Raw genomic sequence first — 9921 nt, 5'->3', positions numbered from 1 at the left:
TTTGTAGGTGGTGCTCCATGGATGCTAAGTGATTTAAGCACAGCTTATCTTCCATTAACCAATTTATGATGACTAACTCAGTTCCCTCAATAGTCTATGTGTATATGCCCATAAAATATAAAAATAGATGTCAAACTGTGGCCAAAATTTTGAACATATATAATAGAGGCAAATTTCATTATATATGAAATGCCTTTATAAATCATAAAGAAAAAATCAGTAAGCCAATAAAAAATAGGCAAGGAGTATGACTATACAGTTCATAAAAAATACAAAAGGCTTTTCAATATCTTGGGAAATGGTCAACTCTGCTTCTAATTAACATTAAACCTAAGGAACATTAAGACCAAAACTGGCCGTTTATTTATTTAGACTTTGAGATTGAAAAGGATATAAAAGTTTGAGAACCATGTTAATAAAAATGTGGGGAAGTAAGTACTGTTTTACATTGTTTGGGGGAATATAAATCGGAACAAAGTTTATAGAGAAAAACTGGCAAAATCTATCTAAATAAAAAATTCAAAAAATCTTTGGACACAGCAATTCATTTTTAAAAAGTTATCCTATAGTCATACATACAAGATGTTCCTTTTTCCATTGGTTTTGATGGCAAAATACTATAAATCAAAGTGTTTATCAGTTAGGAATCTGATGAATAAATTATGGCATTTAGCCATTAAAAACATTAAGGCACTTAATAACTTGATTCCAAAACATGTCAATAAGTTTAAAAGCAGCATATACAATAGTTATGTGGATGGCTACTACATATTTTTTAAAGATGTATAACCATACCTACTTATACATGTATTGACTATCTCTAGAAAGAAACATGAAAGAGTAACAGTGGTAACTTCTGGGAAAGGGAACTGGAGAATGGGGATCAGGAAACTTATTTTTCAAATCTATACACAGGTAAATAAATCATAGGTAATATCTTAATAATGATACAATTATATATCGTGTTAATTATTAAATATAATTATGTATATGTATATTAGTGAATACACTATTTAAACTGTCTATAAAGCAAAATGATATATTTTCCATCAACTTAAGAATTCTGATTTAGCTGTCTATTGCCATGTACCACATTATCCCCAAACTTAGAGCCTTAAAATAATACACATTTATTTCACTATTTGTGTGAGCCAGAATCTGAATGAGGCTTAGCTAAATATCCCTGGTTCAAGGCTCTCATGACATGCATTCAAACTGTTAGCTGAGCTGTAGTCACCTAAAAACTTCATCAGGATTAAATTATCCACTTCCAGACTCACTTACATAGTCGTTGGCTTCCCTCTGTCCTTTGTTACATGGCCTCTCCACACACCTCAACACCGCAACATGGCATGCACAGCAGCCATCCTCTCTCAGAGCAAGCAAGTACAGGTAGAGAGAGCATGAGATCAAGAGAACAAGAAAAAGCCATAGTCTTTTTATAAGCTAAACTTGGAAGTGACATCCTATTGCTTCTATCATAGACAATTCTTTAGAAGTGAGTTAACTCAAAGAGAGAGAATTACACAAAAGTGTGAATACAAGAAAATGAGAATCACGGGGACCACTTAGAAGCTGCCTACTACATACGTGTTCATGTTAAGAAGATAGACATATATCTCAATCACACAGGAAATTCTTAATTTTGCCTTCATGGGCAATCTTTTGTATGCTTTTAGTTTGGTTTTTAGAAGGAGACTAGTATCTTTTTTAAGTAGAATTTAAAGAACATGATGGATAATCAACTCAGGTAGTGTAATTTATTCCAAGTAAGAATGTGACTGTAAAGTAAGAATACGGTCTCTAGCCGCATCATTTATAAGTTTTCATTTGTCAGAGTACCACCAGATAATTTTTAAGTACACACATTTTCTTAATTAGACTGTTTCTTTTTGTTTTGGACAGGGAAATCTAAGTCAGATTACAGTTGACTGGGGAATATAAGATTTAAGAGGAAATTCCAATGCTGAAACAAGTGGTGCCCCCCTCTTGATAATTTCACTAGCACATTATCTGCCTTTTCCCCCCGTGCGGCAATACTGCAGCTGTAGAAGTTGCTTCCTCATCCAAGGACCGCTCCAAACTTTTCCTTTTATTCTTGTTTGGAAATCCTCTTGGGCTTTTAACTGGAATTAAAACATTACTGAAAAGTCATCTGTCTCAAATCTAGGCTGTGGCGCAAAAGATCTTCACGTTAACTGAACGAGTTACATTAGGAAATTATTTAAATCATTGTTAAAAATCCTCAATATATCCTATTCTAAAAATTTTTCAAGGTAAATAGATGGAACAATTCATTGACATGTTTATTTTCTTGAGCTCTAAGTTAAATTTTATTTTACAGACAAAATAATATTATATGCCTACTTTGAAATTGGACAAATTGGTAAATTATTAGTTACACAACTGAAACCTACAGAAAGGGCCACATACTCCTTTACAATAACGTTACAAGAAACTACTGCTCCCTTGACTAGAACATAAGCTTCTGAGAATGAAATAAGAAACATAGAAAAGGCAGAGGAAAAGAATCCCTATGCTCATAACTTTCTGCTCACAAGCTTTCCCTCTACAGGAATGTACTTTTATAAACTCTCTTTTTTGGTTCTGAATCAAGCAGAGACTCTGCAGTCCCAGTTGTATGCTAAAAAGTAATGGAACCAACATGACCTAGCCATGCAAATAATTTTTACAAATAGGGCCTAAAAACAGCATTAACTGAAACTGTACAACATGCCAGAAATAGGATCTCATTTCAAGAATTAACCCACAGGGTACTCAGTAATAAGTTAACCCTCTTCATGGAAAACCACATTTTTACCCACTCAAAGTATCAGAAATCAGTTGTACTTTGCAAAGTTTCTGAGTTAGTCAGGGTAGGTACTTTTCCTAAGACCATAAGAAAAGCAGTTACATTCTCGTTTCTTACTCTTCGCCATGTGAAAGAAAGAAAAAAAACCTACATGTTATTACATCTAATATTACATGTTAAAGCCTTGTAAAGATTAGAGTTTTTATTTTTTTATTATGGGAGACCAGGCCACAAATTATCATAGATTCATAGCAGGACTCATTCATTTTACTTTAATATTTTCTAACTAATGGAGCATGAAGGACTCACACAGATATTCTTTCCAAAGCAATAAAAGTCAAATTATTTTCTCTGAGCTATCATTTTAAAAGCTTGATTTATATCGAAAGGAAACAAATCCTACTGCAAGGGTAGCGTCCAGTTTAGAAAGCTGCACCAGTTAAATATTTCAAAATTTTTGGAAACATAATTTGCCGAAACTGCACGGAACACCCCTCAAGCAAACATGAAGGATAGCACCAAAAGATATTGCAATCGAGTCTCTTTTATAATATTATGTATGAAAGCCAAACCACATTTACAATTTTTTTTTTGCAAAAGTTTGGACTTCTGTACATTATGTGCTTACACAGAATAGGTTATAAAAATTATGAGCTGAGTTTCCATTGACCTTTGCCCTGCCTCCTTAACTTTGAAGAGCACTGTGATTTGTGTTTGAAGATAAGCATAAATGGGTTTCCAGAAGAGATATTCCAGATTCTTAAACATGTTCACCACATATAAAAAGGTGAACATATTTAACATTTAGAAGCCGTTTACTAATTATTACTAAGAGTGCATCATAAATAAGAAACTATTCACTAGTTGTAAACAGGCAGTATTCATATTATTCAACATTGAAGATATTTTTGAATATCTTAGAAAGTAAAATGAATACATTCTACTAATATATTAAAGAAAAAACAATAATACTAAGCATAACTAAAATTTACTGAGCATTTACTATGTACAGGTTTTACATTTACCTTGTTTAATTCTCTCAGTAATTCTATAAGCCAGGAACTGATATTATCTCCCTCATTTTACAGATACAGTGCACGATTGCAGAGAAGCTAAGTAAGTTCCCCAAGTTTACCCAGCTAGTAACAGGAGAAGGTATAATGCAGGCTTTTTCAATTTGTAGTCTAGACTATTCTTAACCACTACATGTTAAGACATAAATACTTTAGAAAGCATGAATTCAGTTTGTTTTGTTGTTTGTTTTTTTTTATAGCACAATCCTAAAAAGGAAACATATGTCATTAAGAATTCCATGCCCAATGCAGCACCAATACTTATATTTAATGTTTTCTTTATCTACCTATGTTCAATACCACAATAAAATCTCTTAAAAATACCAGTTAATTTCATTAAAACTTCTAGATGTATAAAACAAATCAGTACTTTTACTAGCATAATCAATTACACATTATTTGTAAATAAAGGAGGACCAAATTTTCTTTTGTCTTATATAATGAACTCTAAATGCAATAGACATCTGTCACATTTCTTGGTGGTCCAGCACCTTTTGATACCCTGGCAATGCTTAAGGGGTTTCCCTTCATGAGGTTGAACCCACAGAACTCACTTCTACAGCCTCAGGGTTAAAAATATTGGCATTTGATTGATTAGTACATACAGGCATGTGACAATTTTCATAAATTAGATTCACCTATGAGAGACTCAGATTTAGAAGTGAGCAGCTTGAGCCAAAAGGTATAAATGCTGGTTTTGGTTCTGGTTTTGGAGACTGACTTCCTACTGACAGCAGTAGCAGTTGTAGAAAATCTGAGTTTCTGGTAAGTGCCAACTCTTGTGGTTATGGCAACTGTTCCCTGATCAGGCAGGTTCTATGACAGGATTAGCAGCATTGCTCCTGAAGCATGGCCTCTAGCCTTATTCTTCAACACTACCAATGATTCCGTAAATTATTCAATAACCTTTAGAAGAACAAAAGGTTTTCTTTTTCATCGGCCAGAGTCAGCTTCTATGGCTTATATTTAAAAACTTCAAGTTGGGGGTTCTGGTTCTAGATAGGATGGGACTAAACATACTACCCTGTCTCTCTCACTCAGCACAACTACAAAACCTGGGCACATTGAAACTGACACATTTTGAGGACTCTGAAAAGTAGATAACAACAAGTGGGTAGAGGATGTGCATCAGAATTCAAAGTATCAACAAACCTGTAGTTAATTTACAATGATTCTCTTCTCTTCTGAACCAAGTAGAACCCTCCTGGACTTCTAACCCACTGGACTATGCCGTAAAAAATGGAAGTTGATTTAAGCCACTAAGTTCGGTAATTTGTTATGTAGCAATAGAAAATTAATGTAAGCACAAAGCAAAAAGGTTTGACATGAAGCAAAAACTGACAGAACTGAAAGAATTAAAGATTTTAATTTCTAGTTGAAGACTTAAACGCTCCTTTCTTAATAATACACAGAACTAGTAGTCAAAAAATCCCAGCAAAGATATATAAGAACTTAACCTTGAGATTTTTCATTTACTCATATTTAAATAGTGAAGTCTTTTGACTCTATCCTTTGAGAAAGGAATATATAGAATCAGATACCCATATAACAAACTCTAGACAAGGAGCATAAGTGGAAAAATAAACTTTAATTATATAAACAACTGAGACTTAAAGATTTTTGTTGTTACTAAAGCAATATCCATCTTTTTCTGGTGAATACAGTCCACAACAAGGTATTTCTTATATAATTACAATATATTCACATAATAAAATTCCATGTGAACATTAGATAAATGAAGCAGCTCTCTCTATATTGATATGGAATGATCATTACGATACATCGTTCGTCGAAAAAGATATGGTGCAAAGAAAGTGCAACATGTGGTAGCATATTGGAGCATGCGTTTGTGTGAATGTGTGTTTGTGTGTGCCTATACTGTTGGTTAGCCAGGGTGGGTGCATATACTGATAATACCGATTACTTTGAGGGACAGAACGAGGTGCTGAGTGACAGAATTGAGAGGGAGCTTTTCCGTGTAAACCCTTTTGTATTTTTTTTTAACCCTTGAAAATGTATTACCTTTTAAAATATAAATAACTAATCTTGATTGTTAAAAAAAATCCATATGATCCCAATCATGCTTAAAAATACATTTATAGAAAAGAGAGTAAAGAGAAATAAACCAATATATACACTATTTTTTTAAATGTCTGATTCCATAAAATTTATTCTGCATACATTTTTGTCTTCCATGTTTTTCTAGAATAAACATAAATCAATTTTATGAATTTGAGTTTTATAAAATAAAAAGAGATTTAATATACTCAAATTCTTACAGAGTAAACTTAATTCTTTGTTTTAGCATTCCTGATTTTTCACCGTTTATACCTAATCTACCTTTTTAACCTCTGCCATTGCCCTCCTTAATAAGCCTCCTATTTTAATCAAATGAAACACTTTCTCTTTCCTTAAACATAACTTGCCATTTTTTTACTAAAGAGCTCAGATACATTATTCTTCACAAAATAAAATAAAACAGTTTCTTTCAGAGATCAAGGGTATGCAATAATGGCAAAGAACAACAAAGGCAAGTTGGGAAGTAGATGTTTTACAATTGACTTTCACCTGTGTCTTGTTACTAAACATAAGCCTTGGACATGAGAAGTACTATTGAACATGTGTATACCTCACCTAAAAATTTCCATTATATGTAATTGGATAGATTTTAATAGTCTTACTCTTTATAGATCCTACGCTTTATAAGACCCTATATTCCACCTGAATTTCTATTTTTTGTTATTAATAATTAGTACTTTTGCATGCTAAAAGTAAACTGACTGATTTAGCTATAAGAACTATTTGATTTTAAGTGTATATTACACATTAGCATGGAAAACATTTAGGCACACTAATGTTAGATTTTTTTTTTTTTGAGTTCTGCATGACTAAAAGATCCCATTTTCCCAAGTGGCAATCATTACTGAAAACTCAGTTTAGCCACTGGATGAATCAAATAGCTCTTCCTCAGAAGATCGAAAAAAAGATGGCTTAACAGGGTATGCTTCGAGGCCCTTAGCTGATATAAATATTAATATGCGAACTTTCCAGAGAGTCATTGTCCAAATATAAAGTGTTTCTCATGCCAGCAAAATTTTAAAGTTAGTTTGAAAGTCCGGAGTTTTCCAGCTCTGTTGGGTGAGGATCTGCCTCCTCACAATTCCTGTATAACTATCAAAGGAGGCAGGAAACTGGGGACCTCTCTTGTGGGGAGTCCATGTATATTCAGACTAAGTGTATTGTCTAGAACAAAGTAGACACATTGGGAGAGCCATATTCGATCTTGCCAGCCTCTGACTATGAGCTTCATTGAGCCTGTATTATATGTTTTATACAGTGATTGTCCTCTCCCTATTTTTGACAAATATCAAACTTGAAAAAAATTTACTCACAAAAAGATACATAATGCAATCTAACCAAAAAATGTTAAATCGAGCCAAAAATAAAGTTGTAAACCTGCACAAGTGCAAATAAATAGCGAGCTTTTGGGAAGACAGTGAATAACCATTAACAGATTTAAACAAGCAAATAAAACAATCAAAATAACACAAGCAAATTAAAAAAAAGAGAGAGAGATAGGATTGGAAAGCAGTCCTGTTAAAATATTACTCAGGTTAACAATATGCTACAAATTAGATGAATAATGTGTAACACAGCTATCTATTTGGGTGATAATGTCACTCAAGGGATGATGATAATAAATATATTATAACTACAGTGCTAGTAATATTTATTATATATACATTATATATTAGGTATTTTACAAAGCATTTCAAATGTATCATCCCACTTAATTCTCACAGCCACCCTGTGATATTATGGTTAAATTTGGTTTTGCCATTTTATAGATAAATTGAGGTTTAAAAATATTCAGAACTCTCACATGAATCAGAGAGATAATAAATATCAATGGTTATACTCAAAACCTATGTCTTAACTACTCTTTTACATATATATATAGAGATACATACACACATACACATACATATATGTATATAAACTGTATATTTTTATATAGATAATTATATATCTGTATATATTTTAACATCTATGACAAAAATAGAATAAGAGATCCAGAAGTTTGAGAATAAGGAGAGAAGAAAGATTAGTACAGAAGTTGCTAGCATTTTGCAATGTTTGTTGATGAAAATGATATAGGTATATGTCATATTATCAAATTATTCTCTAGATGCCATTATTTTTACATATCCTGACTCCTACAAGAACTTTAGTGAATCAGTAGGTTATATTGTCATGTTATATAAAAGAAAAGCAAGACAGTCTTATGATTCATGTTGACTTCTACTTACATATGAGATACCTAATTTAAAATAGAATAATTTGAAAAATTATTTCATTTATGTCGGAGAAAGTAATAACTAATTTAAATATGCAATACAAAATTACTAAATCATGAAAAACAACTGAATAGTCATACAGAATCTGTACTTTTACCTTTACTCTGTTATCATACTTATCTGAAATGCTAGGCAATCATAACTTTTTATTGAGAAAGTGTGGTCTTTTGGAGACTACTGTTCCCAATGGCTCCACATATTTGGGGCAGTGGTAATGGGACTACAAGATTACATCCAACAATTTTAGCAAGGATAACAGGACCTATGAGGAAAACTTTAGGGCTTGGGGTTTTTAAATGAATGGAAAAAGAGAAAGTTAAGGAGGGACTTACTATTGCAAAGGGATGATGTTCAACAGCTGGTTGCTTTTTGCAGCCAACCAAGAGGAAAAGGAGACAGGCTTTAATTGCGACAAGAGAAATTTAGATCTGATATCTGCTCAGTTGACATACTGACTCCATATTTTTTTGGAAGTGGAAAAAAAGAAGAAATCCATGAGTTAATATTTGAAAGTATTATTAAAACAACTTCACAAAAGACAAAAATACAGTAAGGTCAATACATCCTGCAAGAAGGAAACAGAAACATTTACTTGTGCCTAAAAAGTATTTTTTCTTGCATCATCTGATAGTATGCTAAATATTTTTGATTCAAGTATTTAAATTAAAGTCTCATGTAAATACAGGCATAAGACAGACTCTAATCGCTGTAATTAGTACAGGATGTACTGAAAATTATTTATAGCGAGTTTCGAGTGTAAATTTTATGTTTGTACGCAGGCAAAAGAAAAAAGGCTAGGGAAATATGCAAATTTTTATCTTACATGCAAATATGCAAATTTTTATTCTTCTTTTTGATTATAACGATACTAACACTGCCTGTAACAATAAAAAGTTTTTCGTTCTTGGAATAAATTATAAATATCAAAGATTTTCTTAAAAGACTGTAATCACTATATATCTTATTGTGATTCTTGGAATCCTAGGCTCCAAAGGCATTTGAAAGAGCAATAATATAAAATAACAGTAGTAAATGAATTTAGGCAGGAAACATACATGGCAATGGTCACTGGCTCTCTCGTCAGTCATGCATTACTGTTTTTGAAATCCTTAAGACTCAAATCGTTATAACAAGATCATGTCATTCTTGTGTATGTGTGTGCAAATTTTTATTATATATGAATGTAAAATAAAATAGGAATGTTTTTATTATATTGCTCATTTTAGATTTGTTTGTAATGCAAACATTCTCATTTACATATCAAAGTCTCCAGCTCCTAAAATAGTCCTTGGAATCAAGAACTGAATGCTTATACCACCTACAGCCAATTTCACCTAAAGGTCAGTCTTGTGTGTTTGATTACTTCTACATATTTAAGGCATATGCTTTTTGAGAAGGCTCACTACATATTTTTAGAATTTCATCACTCAAGGCCACAGCTGGTTAATACCAAACACCACTCATTTCCAAACTTTTAATGGCCATCAGAGTACAATTCTGCACATCAGAGAAACAGATATTCTTGTGCTCTGTTGATGTACAACATAAAAACAAGCAAAGATAAAGAAAAAACAAGGTACTCCATTTCAGCTACTGCGACATACTGGTGATAGAGAGAGGTGTAGCAAATGTCCCTTCAATTCTCTTCACCGCCCTTTTACCAGAAACAGCATAGCAA

This window comes from Pteropus alecto, unplaced genomic scaffold (assembly GCF_000325575.1).
Source record: "Pteropus alecto unplaced genomic scaffold, ASM32557v1 scaffold7, whole genome shotgun sequence".
In the NCBI taxonomy this organism is placed as follows: Eukaryota; Metazoa; Chordata; class Mammalia; order Chiroptera; family Pteropodidae; genus Pteropus; species Pteropus alecto.
Note: the sequence above shows the minus strand (reverse complement) of the source record.